This window comes from Pituophis catenifer, unplaced genomic scaffold (genome assembly GCF_029215685.1).
Source record: "Pituophis catenifer annectens isolate HBS135680 unplaced genomic scaffold, rPitCat1.0.hap2 SCAF_7, whole genome shotgun sequence".
Lineage (NCBI taxonomy): Eukaryota > Metazoa > Chordata > Lepidosauria > Squamata > Colubridae > Pituophis > Pituophis catenifer.
Genome location: NW_027256887.1, coordinates 15,231,591 through 15,250,202, shown reverse-complemented (window position 1 = coordinate 15,250,202; position 18,612 = coordinate 15,231,591).

Sequence of the window (18,612 nt, the reverse complement as noted above, 5' to 3'; positions counted from 1 at the left end):
CTCCTACAATGAGTTAGGAGAAAGAATTCAAGTGCATTTTTACAAAGCTCATATAAATTCTCAATCTTACCTTTATGTATGCATTTGACTTACTGATACAGTTCAGTTTCAGATTGAGTGACATCCGATGAAAGACCAGCAATCTTATTGAAAGTAACCTTTGAAAAAGACACGGGAATGTTAGTATTTTTATTGAATTAACATAGCAAGATTTGAGGAGTTGGATTCCATGGCCAAATAGGAGTACTTCTGTCAGAGTGTTTACAGCATGACTACTATTTTGAGACAACCCAGGCTCAAAATACAGGACACAGAGGGTTGTCCTACAGTGGTTTATATACAAGATTTCTATATACATACATGTGTGGTAGGCACATACCAGGCAATCAATCTATCTTCAACTCTACACGGAGAACTACAATGCAGATAGAACACGAGGAGAGTGATACACGAGGAGGGAGATACGCCCTCTCATGGCCTCCCTTATATAGACATCTTCTTAAAGCGGCAATAACCCTGCTGACTCATCCTCAGTCTTAAAGTGGCAATAACCCTGCTGACTCATCCTGGTCCACAGCCTTACAGCAGCTGGTCAGCTTTAAATCTTCATTACCCTGACACTTGTCATTTATCACTTACCACTTGTCATATTATGATAGGATGTCTATATTTGGTGCTCAGCCATCAAAGATGTTGCTCATGTTTTGATTATCAACTGTATGCCCCTTTTAGGATTAGACATTTAAAATTCTTACCTTACTTAAAAGAATAACCCACTGGGACCTGATTTGCTGATTGTCCTGTTTCTTCCTGGGCTCTGACACATACACATTGTTAGCAGAATTGCTAAGTTGATAGAGGAGTCATTTCAGCTAAGAATCTGTTATAGTGAACAGATTGGGATACTGTATCATGTAAAGACAATGTATTGATCTGAACATAGATTCTTTGTATTTAGCACACATATTTTTGGAAATAGATCTTGTATTTTACCTTGATTTGATTTGATATGATATGGTCCTAAGACTAATCAATCAATAATCTGTCCGTCTATCTATCTATCTATCTATCTATCTATCTATCTATCTATCTATCTATCTATCTATCTACTGTATCTAGTTAACATTGTTATGGTATTATAGATACATAATATAATATAGCGAATAACATAATAAACAATGGTATGACAACATATCGAAAATAGTGCAAGAAATACAATTTGCCTGCCAGCAAGAACTCAATCAGAATACATTTCTTACACAGGAACAGGAGGCTCAAAGATGGGGCCCAACAGAGGGCATAAAACCAAGGCACTCCCAGCATCTCTTCCCTTTTTTCCGCCAGGACCTCAAGCCATGTGATCCTGTCCACCATTAAACCATCTTTCCAAGCAGCCATCGTGTTTCCAGTGTCTTTCTCCCCACTTGGAACTGAACCCAGAAGGATATTTCTTCCAACAAAAAACAAAAATCATTTATTGCTCCAGGTGTTAAAACCTCTGTTGTATGAATTGGGCAAACCCAGGGCCAAAAATATGCAGACTCTAGCAAATCATAAGTACAACAATATAACTCAGAGGTCACCAACCTTTTGGATCTCAGGGAGCACTAAATGCATAATTTTAAATCCCGCGAACCACTAATATGATCTGCCTAATGACTGGCTGGGAGGGTGTGGCTAGGTGGTCATGTGACTGAGTGGGCGTGCCAACTCAATGACACTCATGTCAAGGGGTGCCTCACTGGCCTCTACCTACCCCTCCCCTCCCAACCACTCCTCACCTCCTTGCCCAGGCTCCTTAGGGCCCCAACAGGAAGCAGTTGTTAGAGCTAAGCAGTCACCAAAACAGCTGGCTCAGTTCAAATTGGATCTGACTGAGAAGGAGGCTCAGCAGAAGCACCTCACTGAGTACTACGAGCATAGGCTTTCCAAGCAGAGGGAAGACCTGGGGGAGTGCAAGGCCAGGTACCGGCACCTGGAGGCTCAGCAGGCTGAGATGTTCAGCCAGTTCCAGGCCATGATGCAGTCCCACTAGAACAAGACCCTCCGGCTCTTCACCACCAGCAGCACTTCCCTCCAGCCTTTGCCCAAAGCCCCACACCAGTAGGCTGAAGCAGACCCCAAGTTGGAATTTCTGCCCCCCTCCGACCCACACAAAAAGACCCCAAAGGGGGAGACTCTCTGCAGTAGCACAAACATTCATTGCACGTATCTGTCCCAGGAGCCGTAGTTTGATGACCCCTGATTTAGTGCAATATAAAAAATGCAAATAATTTTTCTGCGGACCACCAAAATTTTCATGCGGAGCACCAGTGGTCCACGGACCACCTGTCGGTGACCACTGATATAACTGATTAACTTGCTTATCTGAATCACCTTATATTTACCTAGGAAGATATGGAGAGAAAAATAACCCGGGGACTGATTTAGAAATATGCAGACAAAGCACAAAAGACACATTTTATTTCTATGCCCCACTGTTACAAAAAAGAAGGGGGCGGGGGAAAAAAAGATCCTTGGTGTTAATTTGCTCAAATGAGAAAGTGAAGAGTTTGTTTTCATTTTCTATGAGTCAGAGAATTTCTAGGAAGCATTACGGAACAATGTAATGTTTACGGCAGCAGGGTTCCAGAACAGAAAATGAATATGTGAGAATCGCATGAATTAAACTACAGCCACAACAAAATAAACACAGTGTTTTTTTAAAAGTTCTACTAAATAAGAAAAGAAATAAGCACTAATTGACTTGAAGGTAAATATATAGTATGTGCCCCCCCCACCCCGCCATAATGTTGCAAGTCCAATCTGAGTCAGGAGTGGCTGATTTACCACCAGACAATCAGGTACTTAGAAGCCGAGGGCGTGGCAGCACAAGGAAACAACAATTAATGACTTAAGGTCAGCCATCAATACCCTAATTAACAACTAAAAGCTACATGCAACCAGGAACACATAAATACAACACATACAATAGCCCAGTACACGTATTCTGGAGAAAGAGAAATTCCCTGAATATTGCTTCTAGCCACTGGTGGGATTCAGACAGTTCTGTCTGGTTCGGGCGAATTGGTAGTGGCGACTGTGGTAGGCCCCAACCACCCGCCCAGACATAATGCCGTCCTATTTTGCCATGTTTTGGAGGTCGTGCGCATGTCTGGAAAGTGTGCATGTGATCAAAGAGCATACGTGGAAGGCAGAGCATGCGTGGAAGGTGGCACATGTGAGCGGTAGGGAAGGTAAGTGAATCCCACCTCTACTTCTAGCACAAGCCTGAAAGCTTGGAAGAATATACCTTTGTTGCAAGCGACCGACTGAGATGGGGTCCTGCACTAGTTGATTTTGTCATCATTAGGTTCCGTGTATATTGTCATGCTCCTTCCATACTTAATAATGACCATCATTCTAAGATTTGGGATGCGGGGGGGCTCTAAGTGCATTAGGAAAAGACTACAAAAGCTATAATTACACACCACAATTTTTTTATCTGCCTTAGAGAACAGATCTAACAGCAACTACACAAAATGCTTTAAAACTCAAACCAAGCGCATAGAAATACACTAAGTTACCCACTCCAAGAATCTACCTAAAATAGTTAAAATATTTATCTTGTATTAAAAGTACATCACCAATATTGGAGAGATGTTGGTAGATGCTTATGGAGAATCAGAGCCTCAGGACTGTTTAAAGCAGGGGTCTCCAACCTTGGCAACTTTAAGACTTGTGGGACTTCAACTCCCAGAATTCCTCAGCCAGCAAAGCAAAGCTGGCTGATGAATTCTGGGAGTTGAAGTTCACAAGTCTTAAAGTTGCCAAGGTTGGAGACCCCTGCTTTAAAGTATTCTACAGAATTCTTTTACTTCTATGCCCAGACCACTGATTATTTAGAATTATAGGAAGTCTTTAGGTCCATTTTTGGTTACATCATTAAGACCCAGTAATAAATTTCACTCAAATTAAAGTCAACTTTTGTTCATAAGCTTAACACTGTTTTGATTTATGCTCATAAATAGTCTATATGTATGAATACCAGAGTTTACTGACCCAAAAACCTAAGAAGGGTTTTCTTCTATGCAGCCTTCTGCCTCAATACTTGAGTGAGGGAAATACATAATTGTAAATTGCTTAGAGTCACGTAGGTGAGATGGGCGGTATATAAATTTGATAAATAAATTAAAGAATGGTACCATTCATGTTCATTGGCATTCAATTCAAAGGCATAATGCTTTAAGCATGCTACAAATACTGTCCATTTTAACAACTATAATCATGGCTAGAGATTAAAAATAGGAATAACACTTAGACTTATATATCACTTTAAAGTGCTTTTCAGCCCTCTCAAAGTGGCTTACAGAGTCAGCATATTGCCTCCAACAATCTGGATCCTCATTTTACTCACCTCGGAAGGATGGAAGGCTGAGTCAACCTTGAGCCTGCTGAGATTCGAACTGCCAAATTGCAGGCATCTGGCAGTCAGCAGAAGTAGCCTGCAGTATTGCATTCTAACCACTGTGCCACCACTGTTCTTATTACATATGATATGTGGGAAAATGCATATGTAGAATTTCATATTAAATCTACAATTAGAAAGATAAATTGATGCTTGATTCTGCAGCAAAATTCACATTGTTCACAAATGTGTGCACCATTTTTTAAAAATGCAGAGATGTTATATTAAAAGAAAACATACGCAAAATGTCTATATTGTTAAAAACAAAACAAAACAAATGCTTTATAGGGCTAGAAGCTAAAAGATCCTTATAAAACTGAATGTTTGGAAAAGTGCCTTAAAATGGATCAGAAAAAAACAGAGAAAAATATTTATGCAACTTTGTTTACATAAATATTCGTAGGGGAAATAGGTTTTAAATGAATTTATATGGATGAAAAGGAGAAGCTAAGTGAACCTAATCTGGATATTTTATACAATTTATACACATGGTTTATAAGCTAAATTATACAGTGCTAAAATGTGTAGATGGATGTGGGTATTCATACAATGCCTGTATACTTAAAAAAACAAAAACAAAATTGAAATGTGTACGGCAGTGGTGGGATTCAATTTTTTTTTACTACTGGTTCTGTGGGCGTGGCTTGGTGGGCGTGGTATGGCATGGCTTGGTGGGCATAGCAGGGGAAGGATACTGTAAAATCTCCATTCCCACCCCACTCCAGGGGAAGGATACTATAAAATCTCCGTTCCCTCCCCACTCCAGGGGAAGGTTACTGCAAAATCCGCATTTCCTCCCGATCAGCTGGGACCCGGGAGGCAGAGAATAGATGGGGGCCAGTCAGAGGTTGTATTTACCAGTTCTCTGAACTACTCAAAATTTCTGCTACTGGTTCTCCAGAACTTATCAGAACCTGCTGAATACCACCTCTGGTGTACAGATACTATAATTATATTTAATGGAATGCACATATTCCATTTCTATTCTACTCAGAATATTCTTTCTATTCTACTCAGTATTGCAAAACAAAACAAAACAAAAAAATGTAGCTGGATTTGCATTCCTACTCACTTTCTTAGACACATTTTAGAAGTCAAATATCTGCATAGCACTATAGTCATTACTTCATGGAAACATTTATGAGAAGAAGGAAAAAATGTGTCTCATTAGGAAGTACAGCCTGCTTTTCACCCACACCAGTGTTACTGGAAAGTGTGGACTTCATCTCTCAGAATTCCCTAGTCAGCATTCTGGCTGGGGAATTCTGGAAGTTGAAGCCCACACATCTTCAAGTTGCCAGGCTGTGAAACACTGAGTTCCACGGGAGTAAAATGGGGAAAATATTTTGTAGGACTAAAATGTAAAATTCATTCAAATATTATTTTATTTACTTATTTATTTATTTTATTGAATTTGTATACTGCCCTACTCCCAAAGGACTCAGGGTGGTGAACAGCCATAGAATAAAACATATAGATACAAAATTTAAAATAAACTAAAACAAATTAAATAATTTGGCTGAACGAATTTAAAACCCCAATAATTTAAAACCAAATTTAAAATTTCCATTTAAAAAGGGGAAAGACTTAGGTCAGGCCAGCTTGATGAAATAAGAAAGTCTTGAGCGCGCGACGGAAGGTATGCAGATCCGGGATCCTCCGTATCTCCGGGGGGAGCTCGTTCCAGATAGTAGGTGCCCCCACAGAGAAGGCTCTCCCCCTGGGGGCTGCCAGTCAATATTGTTTGGCCGACAGCACCTGGAGGAGCCCCTCTCTATGGGAGCATACTGGTCAGTGGGACACTATTGGTGGTAGCAGGCGGTCCCATAAATAACCAGGTCCTAAGACATGGAGCACTCTAAAGGTGATAACCAAAACCTTGAAGCGCACTCGGAAGACCACCGGGAGCCAGTGCAGCTCGCGCAGGAGAGGTGTTACACGTCACTCCCGTCACCACCCGCGTGGCCGCACTCTGCACCAGTTGGAGCCTCCAAGTGCTCCTCAAGGGGAGTCCCATGTAGAGAGCATTTCAATAGTCCAGACGGGAGGTGACGAGGGCATGAGTGACCGTGCGTAAGGAGTCCCGATCTAGAAAGGGACGCAACTGGCGGATCAGGCGAACCTGATGAAAAATCCTCCCAGTCACAGCCATCAAGTGCTCTTCTAAAGACAGCTGTGAATCCAGGAGGACACCCAAGTTGCGAGCCCTTTCCATGGGCTTATAACATTCCCTGTCTACCTCTAGAATATGTTTAAACATGTTTGTCCAAAAAAACATATTGTTACAGAATGTCTTCCACAGCCTCAGAAACTTGCTTAAGAAATAAAATTAGCAGTCTTAAATCTGGACTCTATGCTAGGAGTGTCAAACTCAAGGCCCGGGAGCCATATCCGGCCCATAGAATGCTTAAATGTGGCCCACGGGACCACCCTGGAAACAGTGAAGGACCAGCCTGCAGTGCCTCGGCCAGTGAAAAACGGAGCTCGGGAGGGCTGCATGCAGCTCTCCTGAGCTCCTTTTTTGCTGGCAGAGAATTGCAGGAGGCTGTCGCAGCCGAAAAAGGAGCTCAGTAGCTCGTTTTCACTGGTAGATCACTCAGGCCACCACAGGCACCCTGACACGAGTGACGTTGAGCTGGCCACACCCACCCTGGCCACACCCAGGATTGCACTGGCATTTTTGGCTGCTGCGGTACACTTATGTGATATGACCACAATTTGGGTGCTTGGCAACCGACTCAACAGTTACTCCGGTTGATGTATCCTATGGTCACAAGATCATTATTTGCAATCTTCACTGCTGGCTTCTGACAGGCAAAGTCAGTGGGGACCTTCAGGAGTCACAAATGGAGATTACATGGCATTGTGCTAAACAGCTGTGGACAATTTGCTTAACAATGGCAATTAGAACTGCTGCAACTGCCATCATAAGCAACCATGGTTTTATGATGTGTTTTATAACCCTGTAGTTTAACAATGGAGCTGCCGGTCCCAATTACTGTAGCTAGGGAAGGCTACTCCCATACTTGGTATTTTGAGAGGCAAACCTTTTTATTTCTGCTCATTTTGCTAAATTATTTATATAATCTTGCTTTCATCACCAGGAGTAAAAACTGTTTGCAAGGCATTACAAAAACAAAAAAAACAAAACAAAAACATGAACTCATTATCCCATGGGAGTCTCTCATAGAAGCCAAGCCTTGAATAATTCCAGCAGTGGTGCTAACACATCCTCCCTTGCCAACTCGATCCATTTTCTTCAAAATTAACGTATGTTTTTCTCCGCTTAGTTTTAAAGCCAATTATTCTTTGCTGTGTCCTCAGCAGCAGGCAAGAATCAGCTTTTGACAGCTTTTCATTTTGTCAGATATGTGCAGGAAAGATTCTGGCGCTGAAACCACTCCCTGAATGTATAGTAGTGATTGTGCTCTGGAATGGAATGCAAATCTGATATTTCGCTTCTGCCTTTCGGTTTTGTTTTGTTTTGTTCCTTCCTGTTTTTATTGTGTTAGCATTGGCAGCTAAATGCAAACTGCTTACAGGCAGTGTTTTGACTGATATCTTCTATCTCTCTTATCTTTTCCTTTTTCTTGTCCTGCTCCTCCTATTCTTCTTTCATATTCATATTCTTTTTCTGCAGCAGCCCCTGCTCCATGGAACATTCTCTCTTCAGAGATTAGAATGGCTATATTCTTGAGTATACACTTGAGTATATAGTCAGTCCTAGAGGAGTTCAACCCTGACTGCTCTTTAGAAGGCCAGATCTTGAAGATGAAACTCAAATACTTCGGCCACCTAATGAGAAGGAAAGACTCACTGGAGAAGAGCCTAATGCTGGGAAAGATTGAGGGCAAAAGAAGAAGGGGACGACAGAGAACGAGGTGGCTGGATGGAGTCACTGAAGCAGTAGGCGTCAGTTTAAATGGATTCCAGAGGATGTTAGAGGACAGGAAGGCCTGGAGGAATGTTGTCCATGGGTTCACGATGGGTCAGACACGACTTTGCAACTAAGAGCAACAAATATTCTCGAGCCTGGGATACTGTATGGGTCAAGGATCCCATTTCCTGACTCCATTGCTAAGTGGCCAAGTATCTTGGTTGAATATATATATATATACATATATATATATATATATATATATATATATATATATATATATATATATATATATATATATATATTTAGGATGTTTTCAATCTTGTTTATGTTTTCAAATGTTGTTAGTGTTTTCGTTGTAATATAAGTTTTTTTAAAAATTGTAAGTCACCCAGAGTCATTGTTTGAGATGGGCTGATATGGAAATTGAATGAACAAATATGGCACAAGGAAGCATTATGACTAAAGTCAATGGGTACTAACTTGGCTATCTCACTGGATTCACTGGGTTTTCTATTGGGACGGTGATCACCAAGAGTCATGTTACAGTGTAAACCAAAGTTAATTTTTCCTTTTAAAATCTAAAAGACTGTATTGGCAGGAAGAAGCACTGGCAGCTCTCCTGGTATTGCCCCCCAAAATAAGGCATGTATTATGACATCACAGTGAAGGATACACTCTTTGGTACTTGTATTTATGCTAAAAGGCTGCATGCAAATGAATAATGGAAAGGGTTTATATTGTAATGTTATGATGCACATTTTCTCCCTTATAACCATTCCCCTCCAGAGATGCCTGTAATGCCAGAGATCATCCAAAGGCAAACTAATTAGTTTCTTTGAATATATAGTGCCTAGTAACTGATTGGAGCCCAGAAGCAAGTTACGACTATATGTATGTAAGTATGTATGTATGTATATGTATATATAGAGTTTGCTCTAGGCTTGTCTACAGTGTAAAATGCAATCTATACAATTTACTATATGTGCTATACTGTATATACATACATACCACAGTATGTATTCAGGGGTGAGCTGCTGGGGGTTCATAGGGGTTCGGGAGAACCTCTAGCTAAGATTCTGTGCAGTTCGGAGAACCCCCAAATCCCACTCCTGGCTGGCCCCACCCACCCTGCCCTGCCCCTCCCAGGAGTCCCCATGTGGCCTGTTTTGGATGCAGGTAAGTGCAGGCGCACATGAAGGCTCAGGAAGGGTGAAAAATGGGCCTACTGGAAGTTCAGGAAGGCTGGAAATGGGTCCATTTCCAGCCTCCAGAGGGCCTCCAGAGTCTGGGGAGGTTATTTTCACCCTCCCAGAGGCTCAAGGAAAACCTCCAGAGCCTGGGGAGGGCAAAAATGCCCCCCCTGCCCCGCTGTGGTGTAGGAGGCCAACTAGGCCACACCCACCATGACCACACCCACCCAGCATCTGGGCAGAGAACACCTTGCTAAAATTTTTGAAGCCCACCCCCGTATGTATTGCTTTCAAGCTGACCTGTCCAGCTGGGCTTATAAAGCATTATCTTTGAAAACTTTGATTGCACTAATAAAGAGAATCATAATCCCTGGTTGCTGGACCTGCATAATCATTTTCAGGTCTCTTCCTGGTGGGTGACTTCAAGAGAAGGATTTTGATTCAACACACGGGGGAAAGGAGGTAGAGAAGATCAGTCTTCCATAGGTTTTGAATCAATTCCATTTTAAATTGTTTTTATCAAATTCTAGTAATAATTTGTTTCTGGAACTCTGCACTTTGATATGGCCCAAGGGCTATTCAATAAATAAAGAATTTGAAGAATTTGAATTTTGAATGGCAGTTTTAATCAAGAAATGATGGGTGGGCTTCCCATTGAGGAGAAAATACTCACTAACCTAGAGAACAGATAAATTGTCAGGAGAACCATATTGTCTCCCAGTATCAAAATCCAGGATATTATAAGAAAAATCATACATTGGGTCTTGTTTGATATTTATTTATTTATTTATTATATTTCTATACCGCCTTTCTCCCGTAGGACTCAAGGCGGTGTACAGTCAAGAAAAATATAGACACACAAACATCATAAAATTGCTAATTAAAATTGTTACTTAGTTTGGTCAATTAAATAAAACCCAGAATTAGATAACATTTAAAAAATCATTTGCATGTTTGTATGTTTAGCCCTGCCTGTTGGAACATCAGGGTCTTGAGGGCACGGCGGAAAGCACGGAGATCAGGGATATTCCGTATCTCCGGGGGCAGTTCATTCCAAAGGGTTGGAGCCCCCACAGAGAAGGCCCTCCCCCTGGGAGTCGCCAGTCGACATAATTTGACTGACGGTACCCTGAGTAGTCCCTCCCTGTGAGAACGAACTGGTCGGTGGGAGGCTATTGGTGGCAAAAGACGGTCTCGTAGGTACCCAGGTCCTAAGCCATGGAGCGCTTTAAAGGTGATAACTAACACCTTGAATCGCACCCGGAAGACCACCGGGAGCCAGTGCAGCTCGCGTAGGAGAGGTGTTACATGGGCGTAATGAGCTGCGCCCATAATCACCCGCGCGGCTACGTTCTGGACCAGTTGGAGCCTCCGGGTGCTTTTCAAGGGGAGCCCCATGTAGAGAGCATTACAGTAGTCCATACGGGAGGTAACTAGGGCATGAGTGACCGTGCGCAAGGCGTCCCGATCCAGAAAGGGACGCAACTGGCGGATCAGGCGAACCTGATAAAAGGCACCCCTGGCCACGGCTGTCAAATGATCTTCTAAAGATAACCGTGAATCCAGGAGGACACCCAAGTTGCGGGCCCTCTCTGTGGGGAGCAAGATCTCATCCCCTATTGTCAGTGATGGTACCAGCTGACTATACCGGGACGCCGGAAGCCACAGCCACTCGGTCTTGGAGGGGTTGAGTCTGAGCTTGTTTCTCCCCATCCAGATCCGCACGGCCTCCAGGCAACGGGACATCATTAATATGATCTATTAATTGGGAAATAAGTAAGACAAAACACAGAGAAAGACCATGTATAGCAGGAAGTTAAAGGCAAGGAAAGTGTTGAAGGAAGGTGCTAAGACTGAAGGTAGAGTACCCAAAATTAGACCAGACACAGGTCCTGATCCATCCTCTGTGAATGTGGTTCACAAATGGTCTAAACAGGGTGGGAGAGTAAGTGGCGAGGGTGGGGGGAAGAGAGGGAAGAAATGATTGGGAATAAGAGCCAAAAAAGAATACACAAAATAACACAAAATACACAGAATAAGATAGTTGGTGTTTCCATGTTGGGAACTTGATTTTGTAGGAAAGGTAAAAACAAAGGTTTTAAGTTTGGTAACTTCTTTTTCAATGTGGTAGATTTAATAATATTACCAAATGCCTTGATTAGAATTGCCAACTATGATTCTGTGTGATTCCCAATATGGAAAAAGATTTTAAAAAGAAATGACAAAGTGGGATAAAAATATTTACATATTCTGAGTTGAATTGTGGCAGTTAAAATGATGGCTCGTTCAGGATTAAATGTTTTATTTCCAGCTTTTCTAGTAGAAGTACCAAATAAAATCTGGCAAAGAAAAAGATGTTTTTTTTTTTAATTTCAGAAATTAAACAGTGAAGAATTAATAGAAACATATATAGACCTCAGAAACAAGGAGGATGTACACTACTAAATATACTATCAACATCAGATTTGAGGCACATCATTCCCTTTACATTGGAAAACTATGTAAGGAAAAGCTTGGAGTAGTGAACATTTATTTGTCCGTCTCTCTCTGTCTGTTTATGAGCTATTTCTTCCCTTTGTTTTCTCTCTAGTGACTTTAAAGCAATGGGCAGCTCACAAACAGTAGTAAAAGCAGTAACAGCTGTAAAAAAAAAACCCATAAAAATCAGCAAAGAACCTCCCAGTTCCCCCAAATGCAAGCCATCCCCTCACATCCATTAAACTTGAGAACTTCTCTGAGATCCAGCCTCACACGACCTCAACATTTCCATGCAAAAGCAAAATTAACTTCAAAGCTTGATCTTGCCAGATCAAGGGTATGTCACAGACAAGAAGAAGATAGCTGAACTATAAGAGACAAACAAGTAGTCCTCAACTTACAACAACTCATTTAGTAACCGTTCAAAGTTACAAAGGGTACTGAAAAAAGTGACCTAAGGCAATTGTTCAAACTTATGACCATTGCAGCATCCCCATGGTCATGTGATCAAAAGTCATGTGATCAAAAATCATGTGATCAACGCTTGGCAACGGACTCATATTATGACAGTTGCAATGTTCCAGGTCATGTAACCTTTTGACAAGCAAAGTCAATAGGAAAGCCAGATTCACTTAACAACCATGTTATTAATTTAACAAATGCAACAATTCACTTAACAACTGCAGCAAGAAAGGTAGTAAAATGGGGCAAAACTCACTTAACAAATGTTTCGCTTGGGCAACAGAAATTTTGGGCTGCATTGTGGTCGTACGTCGAGGACTACCTGTACCCCAAATCTGTGGATACTTTATTCAATATGAAAAACCTCTCTAAATCAGAGGTTCTCAAACTCTGGGTCAGACTTTCTAGAGAAAAATGAACAAATTTAAGAGGGGGTTCAAATTAAATCAGTCTTGCGCATCAAAAAACTCATCTGGTATGAAAATTGGCTTTATATCTTCCTGAATCTGGGGTGATCATATGAAATGATTCCTCTTTTTAAAGAATAACAGCACTATATGATTTTTTTATTTGGCAAGAATAAATTCTATAAAAGGGCGAACTTTTTCCCCCATCTGGATTTAGGGTACAACATGTTGGAGAATATGTTGGAGAATAAAATTGCTGATTTTAAGACATGGCTCCTTGTCTTGGGGGAGGGATTTGGTTGCGGAGGGATATTTTCTTTCTCTCCCTATCTTGGATTTGAACTTTATTGTGCAGAAGAAAAATGAGGGTGTCTTCATGCAAACAGAAAGAAATTGAGATGGTGGAGCTGTGAAAAATGCAGGCAGAGAGCTATCATAATGATTTTTGCTCAAGTGGATGGTTGAGTAGAACATCCATGCTAAGGGGCAGTCTACCAACCTCTTGGATAAAAAGGAAAAATCTGATCCTTTAACTTTATTAAGAGCCAGATCCCTCAATATTGGAACTAGTCTAAAAGAGAGTCATGTGATTTGGGGCCCAGCATCATTAAGCTAGGCAATATTTTCTTTGGGTAGAATCTTTTCTATAAATACATTATTATTATTATTATTATTATTATTATTATTATTATTATTATTATTATTATTATTATTATTTTGTGGCCTGAATTGCTGTATGAGAAATGATGTCTGAGGTTAAAAACCTCAGGAGAGAATTTCTCTGCTCTCTTTCTATGTCCTTAAATTCAGCACCATCTTAGAATAGCTTGGCATGCAGAAAAAGGTATCTGCACCTAAGCAGAAAGAACAGAGGGAACTGACTCTAGACCCAGCAGAGTTCACACACACACACACACACACACACACACAGAGAGAGAGAGAGAGAGAGAGAGAGAGAGAGAGAGAGAGAGAGAGAGAGAGAGAGAGATCTTGCAACACAACTGATTTTGACTGGAAGTTGACCAGAAGCTGCATTGGTGAGCCTTGCTTAGTCAGAGAGCTTAATGGAGCTCCTGTAGAAAAAGGCAGGCTACATACAAAGAGCTTTGGCTTCTGTAGCAAAAGGTGAGAAAGAGGCAGCTTGAGAGATTTGTTAGTAGGTTTCTAGAGATCTTTGGCTGCCAACAGTGTATGCAGAAAAGGTGGAGCAGATCCTTTGGTAGATCCCAAAGGAGGCCTTCAGCCCTCTGGGAATTCTATTGGCTGTAGGAGGTCATCCAGACATCCATACAGGGTCAAAGGTCACCAACTGCCAGTTGTCACTGAGCAGAGCCAAGATGTTTTCGAAGACGTAAGTAGGTCTTCAGAAGGGCTGCTCTAAAGAGCTTCTCCATGTCTTTTCTTGTTTGGGAGGCGGAAGGTTTGTCCATGAGCCTTTGCCCTGGGATGGGGAAATGGAGAGGGGGAAGGTAGAGGAGGGAAGGGAGGCCCTCAGGACTGGGCTCCTTCACAGAGATTTACACAGAAGGAGCTTCTCTCTTTGTCCAGATGCTCCCTCTGTCCCAGACACAGAGCAGGTAGAGCAGGTGGAGTCTGGAAAAGGGGTTTTACTCCCTTCCATTCCTTTTCTTAGGTTCCTGAGATTTCGAAAATGTTGCAGAGAAATCTTCCAATGCTGTTGGGGGAGAATGAGAAGGAATGCCAGGCCAGCCAGTCCTTCAACCTCCACCTTGGAAGACGCAACAAATCTGTCTGGCCGAAGAAAAACGAAAATCACAATAGACATTGAGCTCCATAAAGTGGAGCAGCACGGTGAGTACACACTTTGGGTTGAAGGGGGTGGAGAGGGAAAGGGAAGGAGCTCCTTTAGGAGTGGACTCCTCTCTGTAGGCATCTAGAGAAGCCAATTCTGCCTCTTCCTATACTTGAGGTTGCACTTAGGGGCTGGGCAGAACCAAATTGCTCCTGCTCCTCATGAAGCTTCTGAATCCACATTAACTTTCCATAAATTGTTCTGCTTCCATGAGACTCTTCTGGGAAACTTCACATTTGCTGAGTGGAGCCTATCTCTATCCTGGGAACTGGGGAGGGAGGATATAAAGAATGCAATAGGTCTTTCCCCTAAAATAGACATAGCCAGAAACCACAAAAGCCTTTGAATTGGGTCTCCGAGAGAAGGATGCTGCAAAGGGCTGATTTTAGGGTCTTTCCTTCATCTGGAGGAGATTGCTATGATACCACCCTCTGTGTCTCCTTTCCCAGATTTCCCTCCAAAGGACAGCCAAGGGAAAGAGAAGGTCCTCTTCGAGAGGCGGGACCTTTTCCAACCAGCGCAATCAGAGCTGGCCTGTATAAAAAGGGACCAGGAGATGAGCCAATATCTGCGTCAAGTGGTCTCTGAGAGGAGGAGAGAGACACAGCAATCAGTAGGTACCTCTTGGAAGTAGAGATTTCTTACGCTGGGCTTTGCCTCCGGATTTCAAACCCAGTCTATTTTTGCTCAATCTCAGTGTGAGGCAAAAGATTCCTTAGGATGGACAGAGTCCATTGGCAGAGGCCTTTTAAAAATGCCTCTGCCGATCAGGCAACTCAGCTTGGATGGTCAGAGGCATTTAAAAGGAAAAAAAGCCTCTGATGATCAGGCAACTCAGCTTGGATCGTCAAGATTCGCCAAAGAGGTTGTAGAAAAAATGGTTTTAAAAGTTTTTTAAAAATGGCCACGCCCACCCAGTCACATTACCCTCCCCCCCCACAATCCACACCCACAGAACCGGTAGTGACAAATTTTAGATTTCACCACTGCTCAGAAGGGTTCAAGCTTTCCTTGTCAAAGGAATTGCACTGGGGACTCTGGAAAGGGGGAAGAGTTAAGGATGATGGGGAGATATCAGAGGGAAAGGGAGAGGAGGAAAGCTACTACAAATTCTCAAAAAGTTTACCAAAAGCTCAAAAGGACCCTTAACAATTTTCCTTTGGACTGAAAGGTGAGCTGTTGCAGCAACATAGCAGGTTAAAACAGGCTGGGACAAAGAAGATGTTCTGGAGCAACTTGGTTGAGCTTGACTTTTCTGATTCTCTCCTCTTTTGTTTCCTGGCAGGCTCTGTTGCAGGAGCACAGCTTTGTCAATGGATTAGCTGCATTGCTGGAAATGTATGATCTCAGGTCAGTCTATTGTTTCTTTTATAGTGGGTGAGAAAAGTCTGTTTGGGGTACTCAGTCATTAAGAAGGGGGAGGGCATTCAGTTGAGCCAGCTTATCCTATTCTTATGGGAAAAATGGAACGGAGGCTTGCTCATTAATATGGGCACTAATGTCTCTTCCTTCTTTTAATCCCACAGCAAGATAACACCAGAAAAGGATGAACCAATAGAATCCATGCTGATGGACCTTTCCAGCTTTTATTGGATGGCTACCCTGGATGCAGAGGAGGAAGATCTTTCTGAGGTACCACTTTAACCGACATTTCTGGGATTTCCTTTCTAGTGTTGCATGGATGGGAAAATGTTCTCCAAAAGAAATAGCACCATCTCTTATGTTTCCTTTCAGGTGGAGAAGAAGTTGTTGGACGAGGCCTTTGGCCTAACAATGAGGAACCTACTCCGACAGTCTCCCACCACAGAACAGTTTGTTTTCATTCTGAAGGTAAGGGTCCAGAAGTCCCATGGCAGTTCAAAGGGCAGCGAGATTCTTGATTCTCAGAAATGAGAAAACATGTCTTTTCTTTGTCAATTCCACAGCAACTGGACTCACGTGGGAAACTCTTTTTGCCAGCGATAAACCAGCTCCTCTCCTGTGGAAATCATCATCCCAGGATAGATGTACGTAGCAAAACTAAATTAACATTAATTGTAGCCTTTGAGTCCCCCACAGCTCTTGGGACCCCACCCTCAAATAACCTCCCTCTTGGTGCCAGAGAGAGTGCAGGGGGGTCTTTTCCCTCTCATTCCACCTGAGGAAATTCTGGGAAGGATATCTTGCTAGTAATATGTGAGTGATGGGTCAAGGGAAGGAGAATTACTCTCCAAGAACCTTGGTAACAGAGTGAGGCATTTCTTTTTCTTACAGCTCGATCAAGTCCAGCAGGCTTTCCCTGATGTTCCCAGGGAAATCTGGCAGGCTGGAACCACCTACAAAAACATCAATGAAGGTAACTTTCTTGAGAACACTAAGGGGAGGGGGGAGGGTTACTTATCACCTGTCCTCTTAGTTACGACAGTCACATCAACCGTACACTAATTTCATCACATTTCAGGTAGTTGGCAAGAAGTTCAAATTTACAATCCTTTGCAGCATCCAATGGTTACGTGATTGCAGTTTGAGATATTTTCATTGTTTTAAGGCAAAAAAAAAAAAAAAGGAAGAAACCAGCCATTGGATAATCTGCTTTTGGATTTACCACCATGTGATTCACTTAACAACTGTTTTAAAAACAGTTGTAAAATAGAATCCGGTCATGTGGCAACTTGATTTAAAACTGTAATGACTGATCATGCAGAGTTTGATCTCCCTTGTTGTCATAAATTGAGGACAACTCCCATAGATCGAAAACCTGTATATGTTTTCCACCTGTGTAGCAAACATATCAAATTTCAATATCTCTTTTTTCAATTTTCCTCACCTTTTATTTCCATGCAGGAGACCTAGAAATAGAGGAGTTGTGACCTCCACCCTTCGCCATTGAGCCACCTATGAAGAAAAGCTACCATCTCAGGAAATGGCCCTTTGGTTTTTCCTTCTATCAGTTGCATAAATTATGTATAATAGTTGAATTTGATCTGTTAAAACTTCTGACTGTATAATAATTGTTGGTATCTGTGTTTGTAGATCACTGGAAGACCAGAACTCCCTCCTGCTGAAGGTTCCCTTGGGGTTTGGAAGATGGCACTGGGGCTGAAGATGCTGTGGAGCAGACGCCGACCATCATCGTTTTTAATATGCTGCAGCAGGTTGGTAGTATGCAGGGTTGGACTAAGAGATGGTTCCGTTTCTGCAAATGTGGGGTTTTGTTCTCTCAAGCCTATGGTTGATTCTGCTTTCTGCCCTGTGATTTGTCTCTTCTTAGGCTGGGTAGCAGCTTGGACAGAATTCCACGCGGTTCCTGTAACTGACCTGCTTGCTTGGACCATCATCCGGCTGGATCAACATCTCCCCAGGATAGAAGAACAACGAAACACAGATGGATGGACTTGAGTTTTTAATGACAGTGTTTTTTTCTTGTATCTATGGGACACTTATATGTCTCCAGCTCTATGCCACCATGGAAGGCAAACACAAGGCAAAGAAGACAGAAGTTTAGTCAAAGGTGCTACCTTCAGACTCTCAAGATTCCGTTAATGTAGCCTTACAATAAGGTCGAATTAGCCCATTTAGTCATATTTCCTGTCTTGTTTCCCTTGGAGGACTGACACAATGTCTGCAGGTTGTTGGAACCGTGTGTGTGTGTGTGTGTGTGTGTGTGTGTGTGTGTGTGTGTGTGTGTGAAGCCTCCCAGGTAAACAGACAGGAAACGTGACTAAAGGTGCTAATTCTACCTTACTTTAAGGCTACATTAACAGAACCTTGAAAGTCTGAAAGTAGCCCTTTTGACTGAATTTCTATCTTCTTTATCTTATGTTTCCTTAAATGGGTGGCATATAAATGTCCCATAGATAGAATGTATGTCTATGTTTATGTACCTATATGTATATGTTTATGTATTTATTTCAGTTGTCATATTCTGTTGTTTATTGTATAATTGATTTATTGGT